The sequence below is a fragment of the Phycodurus eques genome, chromosome 1 (assembly GCF_024500275.1).
Source record: "Phycodurus eques isolate BA_2022a chromosome 1, UOR_Pequ_1.1, whole genome shotgun sequence".
NCBI classification, from domain to species: Eukaryota; Metazoa; Chordata; class Actinopteri; order Syngnathiformes; family Syngnathidae; genus Phycodurus; species Phycodurus eques.
Window position 1 is genome coordinate 39,002,685 of NC_084525.1, and position 25,978 is coordinate 39,028,662.

The window sequence follows — 25,978 nt, forward strand, 5'->3', positions numbered from 1 at the left end:
CCCTGATCACAACCAAGCCTAATTACCTCCAGACCTGTACAACCAAGAAATAAAAAACAGAATCTGTCCCGACAAAATAAAGTCAGACAAAAGATCTAAAAAATGCTGCAACAAAATGACACAATCCAAAGAAATTCCAGAACAGTTGAGAAATAAAGTAATTGGCAGTCAGTCTGGAAAGGGTTACAAAATCAATTTTTAAAGCTTTAGGATTCCAGCTAACCATAGAGAGAGCATTGTCCTTACATCGAAAAAACATGGAACAATGGTGAACCTTTTCGGGAGTGGCCAGCTCTCTCTTTGAATAATTTCAACGATTATTCAAAGAGAAGAGCAACGACTCATCCAGGAGGCCACAAAGGAACTCAGGACAACTTCTAAAGAACTGTCCGCCTCCATTGCCCTACTTAAGATCAGTATTCATGACACAACAATAAGGAAGACACTGGGCAAAAATGGCATCCATGGCAGAGTTCCAAGGCGAAAACCACTGCTGGCAAAAAGAACAAAAAAAACGTTTTACTTTTGAAAAAAACCTTCTGTATAATTCCCAAGACTTTTGGAAGAATATTATGTGGACTGACGAGATGCAAGTGGGCCTTTTTGGAAGGTGTGTCTCTCGTTACATCTGGCGTAAATGTAGCAGCATTTCAGAAAAAGAACATCACACCAAGAGTCAAACACGGTGGTGGGAGTGTGATCTTGGGCTGCTGCGCTCCTGGGCAACTTGCTGTGATTGATGGAACCAGGAATTCTGCTCTTTAACAGAAAATACTGAAGGGGAATGTTCAATCATCAGTTTGTCCCCGCCAAGCTAAAGCACACTTGGGTTCTGCAGCAAGATAACGGTCCAAAACACACCAGAAAGTCAACTTCTGAATGGTTTAAAAAAATATATAAAAATGAAGGTTTTAGCGTGGCCTAGCCAAAGTCCAGACTTGAATCCCATGAAAATGCAATGGCAAGACCTTAAAAAGGCCATTCACGCTCAAAAACCCTCCATTTTTGCTGATGTAACGAATACGCCCTATATAATACGTTCGTCGATCACACTCCCCCCAAGAGCGGATAACATTTGCATTCCTCCCTCTTGAACCTCAGCGAGCCGGCCTGGATTCAAAAGACATAGGAACCCAGGTTTATATCACCTAGGCCATAAACTGTTCAAGAGTCCTCCTCCAGCCATTCTTAATGGCTTCTCCAACAATTACCTTTTAAACAAGAACTGAGCTAATGACCAAGAATTTGGGAAACCCCCTTTTCAAATGTAACAGTTTGAGACAATTGTTGAACTGTTGAATTGTTGGTGATTAAAGACACTGCATGTGAACAGTAAAATTATATTGAAGAAATTCCATGTTTGTGAAAAACAAAACAAACCATGAATATTCTAAATGTATCCCTTGATGTCTGTGTCAATGTGTCAGATTTACAGGTCTGGCTACGAGGCTTTGAGAACTGAGTGGAGGAACATAGATCGACCGGTAAATTGAGAGCTTTGCCTTTCGGCTTAGCTCCTTCTTTACCACAATGGACCGATACAAAGTCCACATCACTGCAGACGCTGCACCAATCCGCCTGTCGATCTCCCGTTCCATTCTTCCCTCACTCGTGAACAAGACCCCAAGATACTTTAACTCCTCCACTTGGGGCAGGATCTCATCCCCAACCTGGAGCGGGCACGCCACCCTTTTCAAACTGAGGACCATGGTCTCAGATTAGGAGGTGCTGATTCTCATCCCAGCCGCTTCACACTGCTGCGAACTGCTCCAGTGAGAGTTGGCGATCACGGCTTGATGAAGCCAATAGAACCAGATCATCTGCAAAAAGCAGAGATGCTTTACTGAGGCCACCGAACCGGACCCCCTCTACGCCTCGGCTGCGCCTTTAAATTCTGTCCATAAAAGTTATGAACAGAATCGGTGACAAAGGGCAGCCTTGGCGGACTCCAACTCTCCCCGGGAACGAGTCCGACTTACTGCCGGATATGCAGACCAAACTCTGACTCCGGTCATACAGGCACCGAACAGCCCGTATCAGGAGGTACGGTACCCCATACTCCCAAAGCACCCCCAACAGGGCTCCCCGAGGGACACGGTCGAACGCATTCTCCTAGTCCACAAAACACATGTAGACTGTTTGGGCGAACTCCCATGCAACCTTGAGGATCTTGCCGAGGGTGTCGAGCTGGTCCACTGTTCCACGGCCAGGACGAAAACCACACTGCTCCTCCTGGATCTGCACCCCTGAAGAGACCTTACCAGGGAGGCTGAGGAGTGTGAATCCCCTGTAGTTGGAATACACCCTCCGCTCCCCCTCTTAAAAAGGGGGACCCCACCCCAGTCTGCCAATCCAGAGGCACTGTCCCCAATGTCGCAGAGGCATGTCAACCAGCCCCAAAACATAAGACCCGTTCGGAACTCTGGGCGAATCTCACCCACCCCTGGGGCCTTGGCACCAAGGAGCTTTTTAACCACCTCGGTGACCTCAACCCCAGAGATAGGAGAGCCTATCTCAGAGAACACAGACTCTGCTTCCTCATGGAATGGCATGTGAGTGGAATTGAGGAGGTCTTCGAAGTATTCTCCCCACCTACTCACAACGTCCCGAGTCGAGGTCCGCAGCGCCCCATCCCCACTATACACAGTGTTGATGGTGCACTGCTTACCCCTCCTGAGACACCGGATGGTGGAACAGAATTTCCTCGAAGCTGTCCGGAGGTCTTTTTCCATGGCCTCACTGAACTCCTCCCATACCAGAGGTTTTGCTTCAGCGACCACCAAAGCTGCATTCCGTTTGGCCAGCCGGGACCCAACAGCTGCCTCAGCAGTCCCACAGGCCAAAAAGGCCTGATAAGACACCTTCTTCAGCTTGACGGCATCCCTCACCGTTGGTGTCCACCAACGGGTTCGGGGGTAACTCCAGAGTGGAAGAGAGACCAACCCCTCTCAAGAGGACTAGTACCAGAGCCCAAGCTGTGTGTGGAGGCGAGTCCGACAATATCTAGTCGGAACTTATTGACCTCACACACCAGCTCGGGCTCCTTCCCTGCCAGAGAGGTGACATTCCACGTCCCTAGAGCCAGTTTCTGTCACCGGGGATCGGATCGCCAAGGTCCCTGACTTCGGCCACTGCCCAGCTCGCACTGCACCCGACCCCTATGGCCCCTCCCACAGGTGGTGAGCCCATGGGAAGGGGGACCCACGTTACTCTTTCAGGCTGTGCCCGGCCGGGCCCCATGGGTGCAGGCCCGGTCACCAGGCGCTCGCCTTCAAGCCCCACCTCCAGGCCTGGCTCCAGAGGGGGGCCCCGGTGACCCGAGTCCAAACAAGGGAAAACTGAGTCCATAGTTTGTCATCATCATAAGGGGTCTTTGAGCCATGCTTTGTCTGGTCCCTCACATAGGACCTGTTTGTCATGGGTGACCCTGCCAGGGACATAAAGCCCCAGACAACTTACCTCCTAGAATCATTGGGACACACAAACCCCTCCAGCACGATAAGGTGACAGCTCAAGGAGGGGAAATCGAGGTGAAAGCGCTGAAATTGAGAACCTTTATTTCTATTAATGTAGCGAGCTTTCTACATGAGAGAGATTGATATTTTTTTTGTCGTTACTTTTCCCAAAATGTACAAATACAAAGAGAGATGTCGTGCCCTATATGAGACAAAGACAGTTTGATTGCAACCTTCGTATTACGTCAAATCATACCGGAAGTAAATGCACGCGTTTACTATAGCGTATTCCTTTTCCAAATTAATTACGCTTTCATCCAAAACCAAGATACGCTACACTGAATTCCAACAATTCTGTAAGACAAGAGTGGGCCAAAATATCTCCACAGAGATGTGAAAGTCTCATTGCCAGTTATAGAAGATGCTTGATTTCATTTGTTGCTGCTGAGGATGGCCTAACCTGTTATTAAGTTTTGGGGTCCATTACTTTTTCCACACAGGGCCAGACAACTATAATAGTGTTTTTTTTCCTGAATAAATGAAATCACCATTTAAAAACAGCATTTAAGGTTCACTTGGTTTATATTTGTCTGGTATTTACATGTGTTAGATGATTTTAAACATTAAAGTGGGGAAACTATGCAAAAATATAAAAAATTGAGAAGGGGGCCAAAGCGTCACGGCACTGTGTATATTAGTTTGGATGCATTTTTCTTCAAGTTTCCAGACAAGATGGTGTGCCAACTTCCACAGGGCAGGGGTGAAGGTATCACAATCCACTGTTCGAAGAAGACTTTGAGAGAAGAAATACACAGGCCATACCACAACATTCAAACCACTCTTTAGCAAAAAGAATCAGAAGGCCAGATTGGATTTTGAAAAGAAGGACAGACATGAGCAACAAAAGTTTTTGAAAAAAGTTTTATGGACTGCTGAGACCAAGATTAACCTCTACAAAATGATGGAAAGGCCAAAGTATGGAGAAAGAAAGGATCTGCTTATTATCCAAAACACACAAGCTCATCTGTGAAGCATGGTGGAGGTAATGTCATGGCTTGGGCTTGCATGGCTGCTTCTGGAACGGGTGCACTAGTCTTTATTGATGATGTAACTCATCATGGTAGCAGCAGAATGAATTCTGAAGTCTACAAAACCATTTTATCTGGCAATTTACAGAAAAATGCATCCAAACTAATTGGGAGAAGCTTCCTCATGAAGCAAGACAATGACCCAAAACACTGCCAACACAACAAAGGAGTTCATCAAGGGGAAAAAGTGCAAGGTCTTAGACTGGTCAAGTCAATCACCAGACCTTAACTCAATAGAGCATGCATTTCACCTCCTGAAGAGGAGACTAAAGGGAGAAACCCCCAGGAACAAACAAGAACTGAAAGAGGCTGCAGTAAAGGCCTGAAAAAGCATTTCAAATGAAGACTGCAACATTCTGGTGAAGTCAATGGGTCGCAGGCTTGATGCAGTTATTGCAAGTAAGGGTTATGCCACCAAATAATAAATGTTATTCACTTTAATTTAATTTGATTGTCTGTTCCAATACTTTTGCTCACTTGAAAAGTGGGTAGCTTCAAACAAAAGGTGCCCTGTCCTGAGTTGTTTAACACATCTTAGATGTAAATACCATGAATTAAAAGCTGGAATTCTGAACCTTTGTCTCGTATTCATCTTTTTATCTGAAACCCAAATGGTTTCAGTACACAACAAAAACAGAGGAATTGACCTGGCCATTCCAATACTTTTTGGAACTTTTATATATATATTTCCACTTTGTCCCCCGAAATCGAGGTGCTTGGTAGACAAAATATGCTAAAAAAAAGAGGTAAAAATAAATATCCATCCATTTTCTGTACCGCTTCTCTTACTACGGTCGCGGGTGCTGGAGCCTATCCCAGCCATCTTCAGGCGACAGGCGGGGTACACCCTGAACTGGTCACCAGCCAATCGCAGATAAATATACATCCATCCATTTTCAACACTGATTATCCTGGTTAGGGTCGCGGGGCGCTGGAGCCTATCCCGGCTGACTTCGGGCAAAAGGCGGACTCCACCCTGAACTTGTCACCAGTTAGTCGCAGGGTACAATAAATATACATATAATTAAAAAAAGAAAAATCACATATTGCCCTGGTCCCCTGAGCTGGTGTTACTGTGAAGATGTTCTAAATGTGGTGGCACGGTGGACGACTGGTTAGAGCGTCAGCCTCACAGTTCTGAGGACCTGGGTTCAATCCCCGGCCCCGCCTGTGTGGAGTTTGCATGTTCTCCCCGTGCCTGTGTGGGTTTTCTCCGGGCACTCTCTTTAATTCAGTCCATGATAAGCTCCTTTGTCTTTTCTGTGTTCAGTTGTTCCTGCACCAAACTGTCAGCCGCTCCATCTCATCCCAGTAGGCAGACTAGTCCCTCGCAGAGATGAGCCCAACTTCCATGGTGTCATCAGCAAACTTAATGATTGTGTTACTGTGGTGACCAGGAGTGCAGTCGTGGTTATTGAGGGTGTAGAGGAGGGGACTCAGCACACAGCCCTGGGGGGAGCTGGTGGCTGTGGAGAACTTGGGGCCCACTCTAACCCTCTGTGTGCGTTCACTCAGGAAGTTCTTAATCCAGCAGCAGATGAAGTGTAGAAGTCCTATATGGAGCAATTTATTCACCAGTCTGTTGGGGAGAATGGTGTTAAAAGTAGAGCTGAAGTCTGTGAACAGCAGTCGCGTATAGCTCCCCCGCTGCTCCAGGTGGGACAGGACAGTACGGAGAACAGTGGCCACAGTGTCCGCCGTAGACCTACTGGCTCTGTAGGCAAAGTGGTATGGGTCGAAGGTGGAAGAGATGGACTGGATGTGGTCCCTGATGAGCTTCTCAAAAGCACTTCATCACCATGGGGGTCAGTGCCACTGGCCTATAGTCATTTTTTGGGCAGAGGGACGATGATGGAGGTCTTCAGGCAGGGTGGGACAGTGACTGGTTGAATATCCTGGTGGAGACCCCAGCCACTTTGTATGCACAATCCTTCAGCACCCTTCCTGAGATGCCATCTGGTCCAGCCGCTTTCTCTCTCTCTCTCTCTCTCTCTGTGTGTGTGTGTGCATGTATATATATATATATATATATATATATATATATATATATATATATATATATATATATATATATATATATATATTTTTTTTTTTTTTAAGAGCACACCCTTACATGCAGGTTTTTTTGTAATGTGGGAGGAAACCAGACTATCCGGAGAAAATCCACACAAGCACACTCTGGTTTGGTGCTGTAGATATATTGTGTAAGGACCACAGAAAGAATCATCAGTATCCCTCAATGTTTACAGGACTTGCACGCTACAAGAATTAAGTGGGCAGGCATAATTCTCTCTGACTTATCTCAACTGGACACCACCTTTTCAGCTCCTTTCCTCTGGTAGGTGCAACAGAACACTGCACACCAAAACCATCAGACATTCCAACAGCTTCTTTCACCTCACAATTACGTTTTTTAAACAAGACATGTAAGTTTGCTGTCACACTTAATTATCCACAATTCTGTTGTGTCATAATAACTGCATTCATCACTGGAGCACTGACACGGTGTCATCGTTTTGCACAGTTCTGTTGTATCTATCACTGCCTTCATCATCAGAGCATTGTTACTTTGCATATTTTCCGTACCGCCGTAGATCTATTGCACATTTTATTTCTTAATGAGATTCTTTCTTAATTATTTTTTAATTCCTGCTACTTTGTAAGTTTCTGTAAATATTCCAAATGGATATATTGTTGGACTGTATTTTTTGGTTTGTTTAGTACTAGACAAATGACAAATTCCTAGTGAGCGTTTAACATACTGTACTTAGCCAATAAAGATTATACTGATATCAGCCAAGGTGACTATCCTATTTAAAAAAAAACTTAAATATTTAACAAACAGATTCTGGGGCCTTTTTTTTTTTTTTTTTTTTGGGCAAAATGAGACCCCGTCACCAAGGGTATGGAACGTTATGCTTCATAAATTGGGGCTCACACTGAAATGCCAATCAGGGTTGGCTGAGTGGATAATCCAAACTTTGCCCAAGTAAAAAGTTGACTTCTTATCAGAGGGGCGAGCCAATGTGGAAAAAGGGTTTGGCAGCATAATGGCTGCCAAGCTCACTAATGTGGAGTGAGCATTGTGTGTGCAAGCGACGAACAAACTCAATCAAATACTTTGCAGACAGAGATCCCAAATGCCCAAAATGCATTAGCATTTAAACAGGAGCTCATTATGATGATTTAATAGGCTGTTTAGTCTTTTATCAAAAGAAACAAACCTTGATGCATCAGTTTGACAGATAAAAGTAAAAAACAATTATCAGTTGCACATCTGTTAGAAAGAAAGTTTAACATTCCCTAAATTTTGTAGCAAAAGAATAGCTGGGCCTGCACACCTGATAACATTACCACCACAAGCAGCTCAACGTGACAGATCCTGAAAGCTCAAGCAGTACATGGTTGATTGACAGATTGAGATTTCCATGCATAAGCAAATACTTCAGAGAATTACATCCCCATGCTGAGCTGAGAAGAATTCAAAACATATGTAAATGTCCCAGAGGACATCTGAAGTCGTAGGGTGTTTTTGTAAATAGTATCTTGTGCAAGTTGATTTAAACATTTGTAGGCAATTATAAGATCCAGCCAATTCCCCTAAAGAGTTTCAATGTTGTGTCACAGTGTGTCTTTACACCAGTGCACAGGCATTCATCTCGAGAGCCACCTCAACCTTCACTTCGTAATGTGTTCAGACTGTATAGCTTGTACTCCAAGTTTTGAGGATCAATTTTACATATCCGAATTGTGATGACAACTACTGTATACAGTGCTCCCTGTGCTTTGTGAGTTTTCTCCTGGTACAGCAGTTCCCACCCACATTTAAAATTATTCATGCTTTGTTAATTGAAGACGCAAATGTGCTTATAGGTGTGAGTGCGAGTACAAATGGTTTATCTCCTGATTATGTGCTCAGTGATTGAACAGGATAAGCGGTAGAAAATGGGTGGATGGATAGAAAATATATCATATTAGGGCAGAGTTTCCAAACCGTTCTGGTCGGGACCGAAAGATAAGTAGCGTAATTTGTCGTGTATAATGCGCATTTCCCCCCCACCCAAAAAAAAGTCAAAAATCAATGGTGTGCATAATACATGGGTATAGGAGAAAATGAAATATGCTGCAATCTCGAGGTTATGAAAAAGTGGTAAACGTTCATTTCAATATGCCACTGCCACCTCGAGGTTATGAGAAAGGTGTACACTTTCATTATAATATGTCAGCGCCACCTAGAGGCTATGAAAAATGTTTAGCCCACACTTTTATTCCTATATGACAGGGCTACGTATGACTGCATAATATGTACAGTTGTGCTCATAAGTTTACATACCCTGGCAGAATTGGTGAATTATTATTATTATTATTATTTATTTTTTTTAATAAATACGACTGATGACTGAAGAGAGGGGCGGAGCTGTCAACTGATTACCACCTTGTGGTGAGTTGGCTCCGATGATGGGGGAAGATGCCGGTCCGACGTGGCAGGCCCAAACGTATTGTGAGGGTTTGCTGGGAACGTCTGGCGGAATCCCCTGTCAGAAGGAGTTTCAACTCCCACCTCCGACAGAACTTTGCTCATGTTCCGGGGGAGGCGGGGGACATCGAGTCCGAGTGGACCATGTTCCACGCCTCCATTGCTGAGGCGGCCGACCGGAGTTGTGGCCGTAAGGTGGTCGGTGCCTGTCGTGGCGGCAATCCCCGAACCCGTTGGTGGACACCAATGGTGAGGGATGCCGTCAAGCTGAAGAAAGAGTCCTATCGGGCCTTTTTGGCCTGTGAGACTCCTGAGGCAGCTGATATTGGTCAACAACAGATATGCAAATAGATAAGAGACTACTATAGTGAGTGCACGAGTAATCTATAAATGGCCCCACAGAAATGTGACAACAAACTCAAGACGAAAAAATTGCCAGCATGTTGCGATGGAATTGTAGGTTAGGTGTTTAAGAAGTTGATTGCAAGAGGGAAGAAGCTGTTGGAATGTCTGCTAGTTCTAGTTTGCATTGATCGGTAGCGCCTACCTGAGGAGAGGAGCCGCAAGAGCTGGTGACCGGGATGTGGAGGGTCCGAGAGGATTTTGCACGCTCTTGTCTTAGTTCTGGCAGCGTGCAAGTTCTCAAGGGTGGGTAGGGGGGTACCGACAATCCTTATAGCAGTTTTGATTGTCCGTTGCAGTCGACATTTGTCCTTTTTTGTAGCAGCACCAAACCAGACTGTGATGGAAGAACACAGGACTGATTCGATGACCGCTGTGTAGAACTGCCTCAGCAGCTCCCGTGGCAGGCCATGCTTTCTCAGAAGCCGCAGGAAGTACATCCTCTGCTGGGCCTTTTTGAGGACGGAGTTCATGTTAATTGCCCACTTCAGGTCCTGAGAGATTGTAATTCCCAGGAACTTGAAGGTCTCGACAGTTGACACAAGGCAGCTGGACAGCGTCAGGGGCAGCTGTGGTGAAGGATGCCTCCTGAAGTCCACGATCATCTCTACAGTCTTGAGCATGTTCAGCTCCAGGTTGTGTCGGCCGCACCACAGCTCCAGCCACTCCACTTCCTGTCGATATGCAGACTCGTCACAGTCCTTGATGAGGCCGACAGTGGTGTCATCTGCAAACTTCAGGAGTTTGACAGCCGGGTGCGTTGAGGTGCAGTCGTTCATGTAGAGAGAGAAGAGCACCGGAGAGAGGACACAACCTTGGGGCACCCCAGTGCTGATGCTGCGTGTGGATGAGGTAGTTTCTCCCAGCCTCACCTGCTGTGTCCTGCCCGTCAGGAAGCTGTAAATCCACTGGCAGATGGCAGGTGAGATGTTGAGCTGGAGAAGCTTGGAGGAAAGGAGTTCAGGGATGATGGCGTTGAACGGTGAGTTGAAGTCCACTAACAGGATCCTCGCGTAGGTCCCTGCACTATCGAGGTGTTCTTGGATGAAGTGCAGTCCCATGTTGACTGCATCATCCGCAGGCCTGTTTGCTCGGTCGGCCAACTGCAGGGGGTCTAGCAGGGACCTGTGACGCTCTTGAGGTGGTCCAGCACGAGAAGTTCAAAGGACTTCATGACCATAGATGTCAAGGTGACAGGCCTGTAGTCATTTAGACCCGAGATTGTAGGTTTCTTGGGGACTGGAATGATGGTGGAGTGTTTGAAACAGGAAGGTACTTCGCACAGTTCCGGAGATCTGTTGAAGATCTGTGTGAAGACTGGAGCGAGCTGGTCCGCGCAGACTTTGAGGCAGGATGGGGACACATGGTCTGGGCCTGCCGCTTTGTTCGTCTTTGGTTGTTTGAAGATGCGTTTCACATCCTGTTTGCGGATGGTTAACGCAGAAGTCGGTGGTGTGATGTTGGTCGGTGTTGCAGCTGGGAGGGTTAAAGTGTCCTTTTCAAATCTGTAGTAGAAGGTATTCAAGTCGTTGGCTAGTGTGCTATTGTTCTCAGCTTGGGGGGGGGGGGCATCGTCGCTTGTAATTTGTCAGCGATTGGAATGCATGCCAGACTGATTTAGAGTCGTTAGCGCTAAACTGTTTTTCCAACTTTGCTGCATAGTTCCTCTTTGCAATGTTAATTTCTTTAGTCAGCTGGTTTCTAGCTCGATTATACAGGGCCCTGTCTCCGCTTTGATATGCGTCCTCCTTAGCTTGGCGAAGTTGCTTATGTTTGGCAGTGAACCAAGTCTTCTTGTTGTTGAATGTGCGAAATGAGTTCGTTGGTACACACACCTCTTCACAGAAACTGACAGTGTCGGAATATTCATCCAGGCTGCCAGCTGAATTTTCAAAGACACTCCGGTCTGTGCAGTCTAAAGAGCTTTGAAGTTCCATCTTTGCTTCATTGGTCCACATTTTCACCGTTTTCACTGTAGGCTTCGCGCATTTAAGTTGAGTCCGGGTGTTTCTTTTCAATTTCGTTGACTTGTTCGGCGAGCATTAGCAGTGCGGCATTCGTGTTAGCTTGATGCGGAATGTACACGTACAAGTCTCCCCTTGTGTAATGTCTCCAAAGATGAACGAAAAACACAAAAACAATACGAGAGAGGGCGTAACAGTGGCGACCACACTGGTAGGCGCCATCTTGCAATTTTAGTTTCATCTTGCAGTTTCGATCATATGGGTAGAAGCAAAATCATGCATTGTAAAAATGCATTATACATAGGTAGAAGGGTTTTCCAGAATTTTGAGGCCAACTTTGGTGGTGCCTATTATACACGAGAAATTACAGTACATTATATTGTGTTGCCAATCATTGCACTTAAATGTGACCTTTTGTGACCATCGAATTTCTATGCCGGCGGCACGGTGGCCGACTGGTTAGAGCGTCAGCCTCACAGTTCTGAGGACCCGGGTTCAATCCCCGGCCCCGACTGTGTGGAGTTTGCATGTTCTCCCCGTGCCTGCGTGGGTTTTCTCCGGGCACTCCGGTTTCCTCCCACATCCCAAAAAACATGCATTAATTGGAGACTCTAAATTGCCCGTAGGCATGACTGTGAGTGCGAATGGTTGTCTTGTTTGTATGTGCCCTGCGATTGGCTGGCAACCAGTTCAGGGTGTACCCCGCCTCCTGCCCGATGACAGCTGGGATAGGCTCCAGCATGCCCGCGACCCTAGTGAGGATAAGCGGCTCAGAAAATGGATGGATGGATGGATGGAATTTCTATGCCGCTTATCCTCATTAAGCTCACGGATGTACGGGAGCCTATAACAGCTGACTTTGTGCAAGAGGCAGGGTACTCCCTGAACTGGTCGCCAGCAAATCGGTTTTGTTTCTGTAAAAAAAACAAAAAAAAAAAAAAAAGCTCTTTTTTTTTTTTTCTTTAATATTAGTATGGTCCTCAACTTGTGGGCTGCGACCCATTCTGAATGGGTACCACACAACAATAGACGTGAAATATTGGATTTATTTTATCCCGTGTTTGTCTTTCAAACTGCAATAGTATTTTTTTTAAAAAGGGAAACATGCAGCAATTTGGAATTTTTAATGAAAGATGGCAAAGTGTGAGTATAACAACCCATTTTGAAAATGTGGATTTTGTACATTGAAGATTTAAGTGTCAGACACCCCAGTGTGTGTTATGTTCCTTTACTGTATTAACTTGCTTTGTCGGATTTCTTTTACACTTGCAAACATGTGTCACGGTTAGTCTTTTTGAAGGCAAGGAAGACATGGCAAAAACGTGGAGGACCCAAGTGCAGGGAAGCAAGGCAGGAGTCTCAAAAAATTATTTAATTCCCCCCCAAGAAAGGCAAGCAAGAAACATGGAAAAAGCAAACTAAACAAAGTCCCACAACTGGTAACGAAAGTAACAAAGAAACACTAAAACTGGAAACAAAGCAAAACTGGTGAATTCAGTGATCGACAACAATGCCGCACAGACAGATACAATGACACCTGACAACAACGAACCGACAAGCACTGAAAGAAACCAGGGAATTAAATACAAACCGATTGACGAGGAACACCTGGACAAGACAAGAGTGGCTGGAAGGAGCTGAGTGGTTGACACAAGGTAGATGAGAACAGGTGGACACAACTAAATTAGCACACAAGACATGAAAACCATGGAACAAAACCAAACACAACCCAAACCAAAACATAGAACATGACAGACTGAATGATAGGGCTTACTGGAGGAGAGTAAGTATGGTTGACAGGTTGAGGGCACTGGAAGGCAGACTGGTGGCGTGCAGGGTGACGCCATGTTCTTCCCGCTGGGTCCTGTTTTGGTCGGTTCATTCTGTCACGGTTAGTGTTTTTGAAGGCAAGGAAGACAAGGCAAAAACATCGAGGACCCAAGTGCAGGGAGGCAAGGCACGAGTCTCAGAAAAATTATATTTAATTCCCCCAAAAAATGCAAACAAGGGACATCGAAAAAGCAAATTCAACAAAGTCCTAAAACTGATATCCAAAGTAACAAAGAAATACTTGACTAAACTTAAACTGCAAACAAAGCATGACTGGTGAAATGACTGAGCGACAACTGCCGACTATGATGTGGCACAGAGACAATGACACCTGACAATGAAATGAAAGAAACCAGGGAACTAAATACGAACAGATTGACGAGGCAACGAGGAACACCTGGACAAGACACGAGTGGCTTGAGGGATCTAATTGGCTGACACAAGGTAGAAGGTTGATGACAACAGGTGGACACAATAACTAAATGAGTACACAAGACATGAAAAACATGGAACATAGGAAAACATGAAACAAAAGAAAACCCAAACCAAAATATAGACCATGACAACATGCTTCCCTTTAGCTTGTGCTACAGATGTGCAATTCTATGTGTGAAATGTCTATTAATTCATTTTACATTACTCCTCAGTTTCTTAAAATGTTTCTGTGATATTGACATTGCACGTGTTAAGGTGCATGTAACAAATTAAAATATAATGGAAAAGTTCATTTATTTCAGTCGTTAAAGAAAAAAAATAAACATATACTACTGTGGACAGATTCATGAAACAAGGAAAATACTATATGGGCTGGGCAGGACCAGGCCAGGCCAACTCAGTACCTCTTCCAAACCCAGATAAAAGGGGAGGGTTGGAGCAAGCGAGATGTCCTCGCTTACTCCCATTATTTTTTTATTTCAGTGGTTTATAATTCATTGAGGTTCACCTATAATTATGTGGATTCATGTTTAAAAATATGACATACAGGTAAAAATTAGGTTGTGACATAAAGGCCATTGAATGTGTGCGTCCCACAGTATATGACCACTCAAGAACTACCGATGTACATACCGTATGTTCTGTTTAAGTTTTAGAGTTTTCGATGTGGTGGTGTGGAGGCAAAATTCAACCCAAGCACAGGGAAGCAGGAGAGGCAAGGCAGGGGAACAGGGGTAATCTCCAAAAATGAATTTATTTACAAAAAGGCAAAACAAAAGGTACACTATAGCAGGATCAAAAATACTTAATTAACAAGGTTGGAATTCAAGATACAAATTGTAAAGAAAGACAAGGGAAATACCAGCACGGATGACTGGCAACATGACGTGACACATGATATGTGACATAAGACAATGAACTAAGACTGACTGAAAGAAAATGGATATTCCAAGATGGCGCCTACCAGTGTGGCCGCCTCGGTAACGCGCTCTCTAGTATTGTCTTTGTTTTTGTGTTTTTCGTCCGTCTTTGGAGACCTTACACGACTCACTTACACAAGGGGAGACCTGCTAACCATCAAGGAGGCTACTCCGGACTTTCTGTCACCAACTTTCGAAAATCCGCTCAGTTTTTTCCCCGAGTTACTCACCGGAGCGGCGTCCGCGGTTTTCGGCGCATGGATGCGGAAGCGGCGCCACAGAGGAAAACGAGCCGGCATTCAGGTGAAACTCCGCAAGAGAGGACACAGATTGGCGTTCCCGTCGATCCACCTCGCGAATGTACGCTCCCTACCCAACAAAATGGACGAGTTTCATCTTCTGTTAAAGACCAGTAAAGACTTCGGACGTTCCGCGGCCATGTGCTTCACGGAGACCTGGCTTTGCGACGCTGTACCCGATGGCGCCGTCACGCTTCCCGGCTTCAACATTCATCGAGCGGACCGCGACATGGAATCATCGGGAAAAACGAAGGGCGGCGGGATATGCCTCCATATAAACGAAAAATGGTGTACGGACGTCACGGTGCTCAGCACACACTGCAGCCCGCATTTGGAGTCGCTGTTTCTGAACTGTAAACCATTTTACTCGCCACGTGAGTTTGCATCGTTTATACTGGCTGGAGTCTATATTACACCGCAAGCTAACACGAGTGCCGCATTGCTAACGCTCGCCGAACAGGTCAACGAAATTGAAAAAAAACACCCTGACTCACCCCTCATTATTCTCGGGGACTTTAACAAAGCTAAACTCAACCACGAACTCCCTAAATACAAGCAGCACATTGACTGTCCTACCAGGGAAAATAATACTTTAGACCACTGCTACACTACGGTAAAAAACGCATACCGTGCTATACCTCGTGCAGCCCTGGGCTCGTCTGATCACTGCTTAATTCACTTAATACCGAAGTACAAGCAAGAACTTAAATGTGCGAAGCCTACAGTGAAAACAGTCAAAAAGTGGACCAATGAAGCAAAGATGGAACTTCAAAGCTGTTTAGACTGCACAGACTGGAGTGTCTTTGAAAATTCAGCTGGCAGCCTGGATGAATATACAGACACTGTCACGTCCTATATCAGTTTCTGTGAAGAGGTTTGTGTACCAACAAAATCATTTCGGACATTCAACAACAACAAGCCGTGGTTCACTGCTAAACTTAAGCAGCTTCGCCAAGCTAAGGAAGATGCATATCAGAGCGGGGACAGGGCCTTGTATAATCGAGCTAGAAACCAGCTTACTAAAGAAATTAACATTGCAAAGAGGATCTATGCAGCAAAGTTGGAAAAACAGTTTAGCGCGAACGACTCGAAATCAGTCTGGCGTGCATTCCAATCGCTGACTAATTACAAGCGACGATCCCCCCAAGCTGAGAACAATAGCACACTAGCCAACGACTTGAATACCTTCTATTGCAGATTTGAAAAGGACAGTTTCACTCCACACACCCACCCGGCCGCACCCGCGACCACAAACACACCTCTGACTTCTGCGTTAACCATCCATGAACAGGATGTGAGACGCATCTTCAAACAACAGAAGATTAACAAAGCAACAGGACCGGACCATGTGTCCCCATCCTGCCTCAAAGTCTGCGCGGACCAGCTCGCTCCAGTCTTCACTCAGATCTTTAACAGATCTTTGGAAATGTGCGAAGTTCCATCCTGCTTCAAACGCTCCACCATCATTCCAGTCCCCAAGAAACCTGCAATCTCTGGTCTGAATGACTACAGGCCTTTCGCTTTGACATCTGTGGTCATGAAGTCCTTTGAACGTCTCGTGCTGGACCACCTCAAGAGTGTCACAGGTCCCCTGCTGGACCCCCTGCAGTTTGCCTACCAAGCGAACAGGTCTGCGGATGATGCAGTCAACATGGGACTGCACTTCATCCTAGAACACCTCGACAGTGCAGGGACCTACGCGAGGATCCTGTTCGTGGACTTCAGCTCAGCGTTCAACACCATCATCCCTGAACTCCTTTCAACCAAGCTTCTCCAGCTCAGCGTCTCACCTGCCATCTGCCAGTGGATTTACAGCTTTCTGACGGGCAGGACACAGCAGGTCAGGGTGGGGGAGGCCACCTCATCCACACGCAGCATCAGCACTGGGGCGCCCCAAGGTTGTGTCCTCTCTCCGCTGCTCTTCTCTCTCTACACGAACGACTGCACCTCAGCGAACCCGACTGTCAAGCTCCTGAAGTTTGCAGATGACACCACTGTCATCGGCCTCATCAAGGACGGTGACGAGTCTGCATATCGACAGGAAGCGGAGCGGCTGGAGCTGTGGTGCGGGCGACACAACCTGGAGCTGAACACGCTCAAGACGGTAGAGATGATCGTGGACTTCAGGAGGCATCCTTCGCCACAGCTGCCCCTCACGTTGTCCAGCTGCCTTGTGTCAACCGTCGAGACCTTCAAGTTCCTGGGAATTACAATCTCTCAGGACCTGAAGTGGGCGAACAACATCAACTCCGTCCTCAAAAAGGCCCAGCAGAGGATGTACTTCCTGCGGCTTCTGAGAAAGCACGGCCTGCCACCGGAGCTGCTGAGACAGTTCTACACAGCGGTCATCGAATCGGTCCTGTGTTCTTCCATCACAATCTGGTTTGGTGCTGCTACAAAAAAGGGCAAACTCCGACTGCAACGGACAATCAAAACTGCTGAAAGGATTGTCGGTACCCCCCTACCCACCATTGAGGACTTGCACGCTGCCAGAACTAAGACAAGGGCGTGCAAAATCCTCTCGGACCGTCTGCACCCCGGTCACCAGCTCTTCCAGCTCCTTCCCTCAGGTAGGCGCTACCGATCAACGCAAACTAGAACTAGTAGACATTCCAACAGCTTCTTCCCTCTTGCGATCAACTTCTTAAACACCTAACCTATAATTCCATTACAACAAGCTGGCAATTTTTTGACTTGAGTTCGTTGTCACATTTCTGTGGGGCCAATTATGTATTACTTGTGCACTCACTGTAGTTGTCTCGCCATGCTGCACTATTTGCATATACTGGCCACTCATGCCAGAGTAGCATCTGCTCCATTCGCACACTGATTGAGGAGTATCTGTAACATTTGCACAACCAACATTGTCCCAGATGATCGCACTACTCGTCACTTTAAACCGCATACACTCCTTGAAGTCTCAGCGCCCTTTGCACAATGGTCATTGCACCGGACTATTGCAATATTAGTCGTTCGAACTGCTCTAAGTGCTAGAGGACTCTGCATCTTTTTGCACAATTGTTTTTTGTCAATGTCTTTATGTCCCCAAAGTGTTCTGTAAATTGACTGTTTGTTGTACTAGAGCGGCTCCAACTACCGGAGACAAATTCCTTGTGTGTTTTGGACATACTTGGCAAATAAAGATGATTCTGATTCTGATTCTGAACTAAACTGGTGGCCCAGTTTAAACTAGTGCAGGTGCCAGGTAGCTCACGGACAAGTGGGGCTGTCCAATACACCACCACCTCATTCCTTGAGCCACGTGTAGGTCCGCACAACAGAGACACTTCAGCGTCAGTTAAAGGTCCCATATTTTGGCTATTTAGACCTCCATAGAGTGACTCTCGAATATGGACTTAGTATGAAAGTGTCAATTTCATAAAAAAAATATCAACTCGGTTTTGTCATACGAGTGTCCAGAAAAGTGCTGGCTCAGGAGCGGAGAGGTAGGCGGAGATCTTCGCTTGTGGCGTAGATAAGGTCAAGAAGTTCGAATGTCCTGATTTCAGGCCTCTCACCAGATAAACCTCTGGAACTCAGGAATGCATGGACAATTTGAATTCATATTTGACGTTTACTGAGGCACCATAGAGCTAATGTTACATCCTAAATACGAGAAAAAGTTGGTTTGGTAAATTATGGCACCTTTAAGTATTTATTATGTTAGATAGCCTGTGAGCTAATGAACCTTGCTCTGTGTGGGTCCACAATAACAGAAAGTTCAGGGAATGTTGACTTTATTAAACACAGCGGCACACTTTTAACCTGTGGTTCACCTTGTGTGTGGCACAGCCACATATAATTGAAAGCTCAAGGTTTAGAGAGGCGTGTTTTCAACGCATTCAGCGGAAACACCCACAGTGTCCGAGAGCTGGGAGGTAGTCTCCATTTTTCACAATTTTGGAGCCTTATTTAGTTATTTTATGCTGTATACTTAGCAATTTTGTATTCATTACAATTTCTTTGTATAGGACATACCCTTTTTGTACGCTTACCCTTGATTTGTCTCTCTCGATAGCTGTGAAATTCCTTCTTTTCAACTTTAGTTGCTCATCGCAGTAAAATAATTTGGGCAAGAAACTATTAATAAATAATTTATTAATAGTCACTTATGTTGGAGTCAGTGGTGTGTCCCTGCGAGGGTCTGTGAGAGGCGGTTTGCGTGAGCAAATGACTTACAGACTATTCGGTCACGCCTCCTGTCTTTACAATCTCTGATTGGCTATTCTTGTTAAATAATATTCATTCATCCATTCATTCATTCTCCGTAACGCTTACCCTCACTAGGGTCGCGGGTGTGCTGGAGCCTACCCCAGCTGACTCTGGGTGAGAGACGGGGTACACCCTGAAATGGTCACCAGCCAATCGTAGGGCACATATAAACAAACAACCATTCGCACCCACATTCACACCTACGGGCAATTGAGAGTCTTCAATTAACCTACCAAGCATTTTTTTGGGATGTGGGAGGAAACCAGAGTGCCCGGAGAAAACCCCCTCAACCACGGGGAGAACATGCAAACTACACACAGGCGAGGCCGGATTTGAACCCGGAACTGTGAGGCAAATGTGCTAACCAGTCGCTCACTGTGCCACCTGTTAAATAATAATAAAAATGTAATTAAAAGGCATAAAATGGGGCCAAAAAGGATAATTTTTTTAAAGATAATTTTAATAATCTACGATGAGGTCATAAAGTTTTTACATTTTTGACCAAAAGTGTTTGTTTATTTGTTTGTTTTTAAATACTGCAACCTCTACCTTTGAGTAAACAGAAGATACTCAAATTTACTTTTAGTACAAAAAGTAAAAAAACAATTTTTACTCTCAATTGCAATATTTACACAACCCGTTTTGCTAATTTCGCTCACAAATCGAAAAAAGAAAAATGTATGCACAAAATATTTTGCCACTTATCCACTTGAAAAGTGCTTATACAATCAGAATCATCTTTATTTGCCAAGTAGATTTTTTTTCTGGTAGTAGGAGCCGCTCTAGTATGACAACAGACAGTCAATTGACAGAGAATACTTTTGGGACATAAAGACATAAAAAACACAGTCACTGAGCCATAAAAGGTTACCAGTAATGTAGTAATGTCGGTACATTTTCTTTTGTTGACAATTGTGAAAAAGATGCAGAGCCCTCTAGCAATTATTTGAAATAACTAATAGAACAATAGTCTGGTGCAATGACCATTGTGCAAAAGGCGCCGAGACTTCAAGCGAGTCGTGCGATAATCTGGGACAATGTTGATTGTGCAAATGTTGCTCCCCACCACCAGAGTCATTTTACACACCACCATCCTATGCTGTCTGGCCACACTCTCCCTTACCACAACTTTACAGTCGGTAACCTCCTTCAGATTAGATCGTCTGCACAAAATGTAATCCACCTGCGTGCTTCTACCTCCGCTCTTGTAGGTCACCCTATCTTCCTGCCTCTTCTGGAAAAAAGTGTTCGCTACAGCCATTTCCATCCTTTTTGCAAAGTCTACCACCATCTGTCCGTCCAAGTTCCTTTCCTCGATGCCATACTTTCCCATCACTTCTTCATTACCCCTGTTTCCTTCACCAACATGTCCATTACGATCTGCACCAATCACGACTCTCTCTCTGTCTGGGATTGCTCAGAACTACTTTGTCTAGCTCCTTCCAGAATTTTTCTTTCACTTCTAGGTCACATCCTACCTGTGGAGCATAACCACTAATCACATTATACATAACACAGTCACTTTCAAGTTTCAGCTTCATCACTCGATCTGATACTCTTTTCACCTCCAAGACATTCTTACCCAACTCTTCCTTTAAAATAACCCCTACTCCATTTCTCTTCCCATCTACACCATGTTAAAATAATTTAAACCCTGGCCCTAAACTTCTAGTCTTACTGCCTTTTCACCTGGTCTCCTGGACACACAATATATCAACCTTTCTCCTCATCATCATGTCAACCAACTCCCGAGATTTTCCTGCCATAGTCCCAACATTCAAAGTCCCCACACTGAATTCTAGGCTCTGTGCCTTCCTCTTCTCTTTCTGCTGAAGAACCCCACTTTCCACTTCTCCTTCATCTTCGACCCACAGTAGCTGAATTTCCACCGGAAACCATGCAGGTTAGATGTTGTTAACCCGGGCCACGACCAATCCGGTATGGAATTCTTTAGATGAACGCTCATATTTGTTTGGCAAAGTTTTAAGACGGATGCCCTTCCTGACGCGACCCTCTGTATTTATCCAGGCTTGGGACCAGCCTACAGTTTGCACTGGCTTGTGCCCCCCGTAGGGCTGCATTTAGGTTGGCACAAGACAGTAACTCATTACCCACAATTTCATTCTTGGAGCCAACAACATTGAACACATCTCTTAAATAAACCCAAAATTTGGTAATATCTACTTTTGCAAATGATCATACAGTATGTGCAACTCTTCTTCCACCTCTGCCACTACTTGAACAAGTTCCTCTTCTTGTGGGCTTGAGACCACCAGTCCTAATTCTTATATGCATCTCTCTTGGGCACTCCATATTCACATCGATCCTTTGGCGCTCAATCAATAATAATTAGAAAAGCATTTAATGATTTAACCGCAAACTGCTACATAAATACACTGTGAGAGATGGGCAGGGTGGCACTGCTGTTTAAGTAGAGGAGGCTTCTGACTTCAAGTCTGAAAGCTGCAAAATTTCAAGTGGCCTTTTTAGGAGCGATGAGAGGCAGTTGGGGGGCTTATTTGTATGGCACTCAGAGATGATGCCCAACCCATGATTTGAGGGGGGAAAAGAGGTTCAAAGCTGTTTTTTTCCCCTAATCATGCTTTAATCAGCTTTTAAAGCAAGTAAAAAAATTATATTAATTATGATGACATCTACATTATTTCATCTAAATCTTGAGCACTTAGTGCTCAGTGCAGAAAGATGTTTTTAACCTTTTAATCTTGTATGCTATTTTATTACTGTGTGTGAGGTTGTAGACTGTGAGCCTTGGTCCTTCTCTGTAAAAGATAACCCTCACAAATCTGTAATAATTTGTTTGAAATCGATAAATATGAAAGCCATATTTCACTTGTGCAAGCATTTTGTATTCTTTGCATTGCATGCAAGTCATACTGTGTGCTGTATATTAATAAAAACCCTCAACCCCTTCCGCACTGGAAATCTATAGTCATCATCATGTTCTGGCTTTTCACATCAGAATTTACAAACGGCAACATTATTTGAGTTAAAAAAAAATTATAATACAAAAATAAATAAATAAATAAAATTAAAATAAATAAATAAATAAATAAAAATCAATGACATGACACCGAGACCACCAATGAGAGTGTCTATCATTGGAGTAAATGTTTGCGCTACTGAACTTTTCTAACTCAAGCTGACATTCATTTGAATCTTGTCATTGTATGACAAGTTTGATCTGTCTGCCTCAGCTATAACCAGAAAAAAAATCCCTCTTCATTTCAACTAGCTGATTTGCTTGTGAGTGGAATCAAATACTGTACGGGTGCCAGAATGTGAAGTATTGGCAGGGAGAACCATGTTTGCATGTTAAAATGCGCCTCTTACACAGCTGATCGTTGTACTTATCCAACATGGCTTCGCTTTAATTCTCACGTGTGACACAATTTCCAAGTTATCATTATTTCCTTTACTGAAACACGGAAATGTGTCGAAATGCCTTCCATAGAGGAGCAGCTCAGGACCCTTGACATGTCACTGCCCTAGCCTCGAAGGCAATTTTATGATATTAACTGCAAGAGTGGGAATGTGGATTTTCCATCTCAGTATGAGTTTATTTTAATTGATTAACATGTCATTGGTATAATATATATTATCTTTCATCACCCACTATATGACACTAACCTGGGGCGCCCTGTGGAATCCTGTATGAGGGTTTCTATATTTTTAGTGGCCACTTGAGAAATGTATATGTTTTTTTAAGTGCATGAAAATTGCAATGTTTGATTTTTATAAAATTATTTGGATCCTCTGTAATACATAACAATTGACTTTGATTTCTTTTACTGGACATATTTAGAACCGTTAGGAAAGTACATCAGGTAAATCTTTATATTTAATGGCCATAATTAGTTTTTACCTGATTCCCTTACAAGAAAACAACAATTTCACAGTCACACTGGATGAATTTTAGGCTAAGGAGCAATTTAATCGATTTCCAGCCACTGAATTGTTTTAGATCTTATCGTTCTAATTGAACCAATATCGTCCTTGAATCAAATCGGCAACCATGAATCGTGATACAAATCGAATCATTGCTAAAACGAATAATTAAACCCTGCTATACACTATAATGCCAAAAGTATTCGCTCACCTGCCTTAACTCACAAATTACCTGAAGTTACATTCCCTTCTTAATCAATAGGGTTTAACATGACATTCTTCCACCCTTTACAGCGACAAGAGCTTTAACTTTTCTGAAAAAGCTTCCCATAAGTTTTAGGAGTCTGTGTAGTGAATTTCTGACCATTCTTCCAGAAGCGCATTTGTGAGGTGACAGACTAATGTTCGACAAGAAGGCCTGACTTTCAGTCTGCACTCTAATTCATCCAAAAGGTGTTTTATCTGGTTGACGTCAGGACTCTGTGCAGGCCAGTCAAGTTTATCTCCACCAAACTCTCTCCTCCATGTCTTTCTAGACCTTGCTTTGTGCACTGGTGCACATGCACAGAGTCCTGCCCTCAACCCAGTTGAACACCTTTGGGTTGATTTTGAGAGGACAGTGACCCAGGCCTTCTCAAGCAACATCAGTTTCTGACCTCACAAATATGCTCCTGGAAGAATGGGCAAAAATTCCCATAAACTCACTTCTAAAGCTTGTTGAAAGCCTTCCCACAAGAGTTGAAGCTGTTATAGCTGCAAAGGGGTGACCGACATTATATTAAACCATATAGATATAGAATGCCATATCATTTAAAATCTTATGTGAGTCAAGGCAGGTGAGTGAATACTTTTGGCAATATAGTTTATCGTAGACCAGTAGTGTCAAATGTAGGGTCCGTGGGCCAGAACTGGCCTGTTAGTGAGTCCAATCTGGCCCATGGGGATAAAAAACACATTCACTGCTATATACTATATATATTTTTGAAGTAACTGTTGTTGCTGATTCTTTCCAATAGAGGGCGCACTGACAACCCCTTACCAAAGTCGTATTAAAAAGAAAGTATGGTCACTCTGTGAATTCACTACACTGCTCTGTCATTGGTTAAATCGGCATCACATGGTTTATGGGCCCAATGTTGTTGTCTAGCGTCTCCATTTCCCCCATAGGCATTGAGTTACCTGCTGTGGCTTTGCCCAGTTTTTGACATTTTGTAAATAGATTTTTGTCCAAATTACTTGTTGTGTGGATGTAGGCTGTTCGACTCGTCCCGGACAGGGCGTACAGATGCATCGTTTCCCTAGTAACACAGAAAGAATATGCGTTCATTTTAAAGTGAAAATAAAGTGACTGTTTGTTTTTGAAACATGAGGATAATTGTTTATTTATTGTAAATAGTAGCTAGTCGCTGTCAAATATTGCTTACTTTCGGTTGTTTTAGTGTGTTCATAATTAACTCATACTGGACGTCCTTCCATGTTGGTGGCGATGACTTCAATTAAGTTTATTCAATCCACGTACAGAACATGAAAGCCATATAAAAAGGCTTGTATTAGACATACTGTAAAATTGTATATTGGGTTAACTTGCGGCGGCACGGTGGAGACTGGTTAGAGCATCAGCCTCACAGTTCTGAGGACCGGGGTTCAATCCCCGGCCCCGACTGTGTGGAGTTTGCATGTTCTCCCCGTGTCTGCGTGGGTTTTCTCCGGGCACTCCGGTTTCCTCCCACATCCCAAAAACATGCATAAATTGGAGACTCTAAATTGCCTGTAGGTGTGACTGTGAGTGCGAATGGTTGTCTGTTTGTATGTGCCCTGAGATTGGCTGGCAACCAGTTCAGGGTGTACCCCGCCTTGCACCTTAATCTTAAAAGGACTTGTATAGATCCATCCATCCAACAATTTTCAACACCGCTTATCCTGGTTAGGATCGCGGGACGCTGGAGCCTATCCCAGCTGACTTCGGGCGAAAGGCGGACTACACTCTTAACTGGTCGCCAGTCAGTCGCAGGGCACATATAGACACAGACAACCATTTGCACTCACATTCACAACGTCACTGAGTGGGAACTGAACCCACGCTGCCTGCACCAAAGTCAGGCAAGTGTACCACTACACCATCAGTGACTACTTGTATAGATGCCATGTTTAATATTTTTTTCCCCTAGTTTTTAATTTTAGTAAGGAATGCCTGATTTACCTTGTGCTGCTTGTACTGTGAAGACTACTGGAACAGTGCATTTCCCTTCTATCTCATCTATCTATCATCTTCCACCAGCAGCCTGTTGGTAGTCTCAAGGTATATGAAGTTGTGGTCATATTCCCCAGAGGAGGGAGAAAAGAAGAGCCTGTGCTTCCTTAACATTGGCATACAGGAGGTCTAAAGTTTGATTCTGTCTTGTTGCACAGTCTAGATGTTGTTGGGAAAAGAGAGAGAGGAACATGACTGGCCAGTATGAGGGTGCCAGAGTGCTGAAATTGTAATCGCATGATCACAGTGGGCATGACGTCACTAGCGTTGGCTTTAGCCACTGATTTTTGAATGTGTGCTACACTAACATTGTATAAAAAAAATTAATGAAGGTTAATGTAATTTGGCGGCACGGTGAACGACTGGTTTGCACACCTGCCTCACAGTTCTGAGGACCGGGGTTCAAATCCTGGCCTCACCTGTGGAGTGTGCATGTTCTCCCCGTGCCTGCGTGGTTTTCTCCGGGCACTCCGGTTTCCTCCCACATCCCAAAAACATGCATAAATTGGAGACTCTAAATTGCCCGTAGGTGTGACTGTGAGTGCGAATGGTTGTCTGTTTGTATGTGCCCTGAGATTGGCTGGCAACCAGTTCAGGGTGTACCCCGCCTCCTGCCCGATGACAGTTGGGATAGGCTCCAGCACGCCCACGACCCTAGTGAGGATAAGCGGCTCAGAAAATGGATGGATGGATGGGTTAACTTGCAATATTAAATGAACTGGTGTTCCTTGGAGTGTTT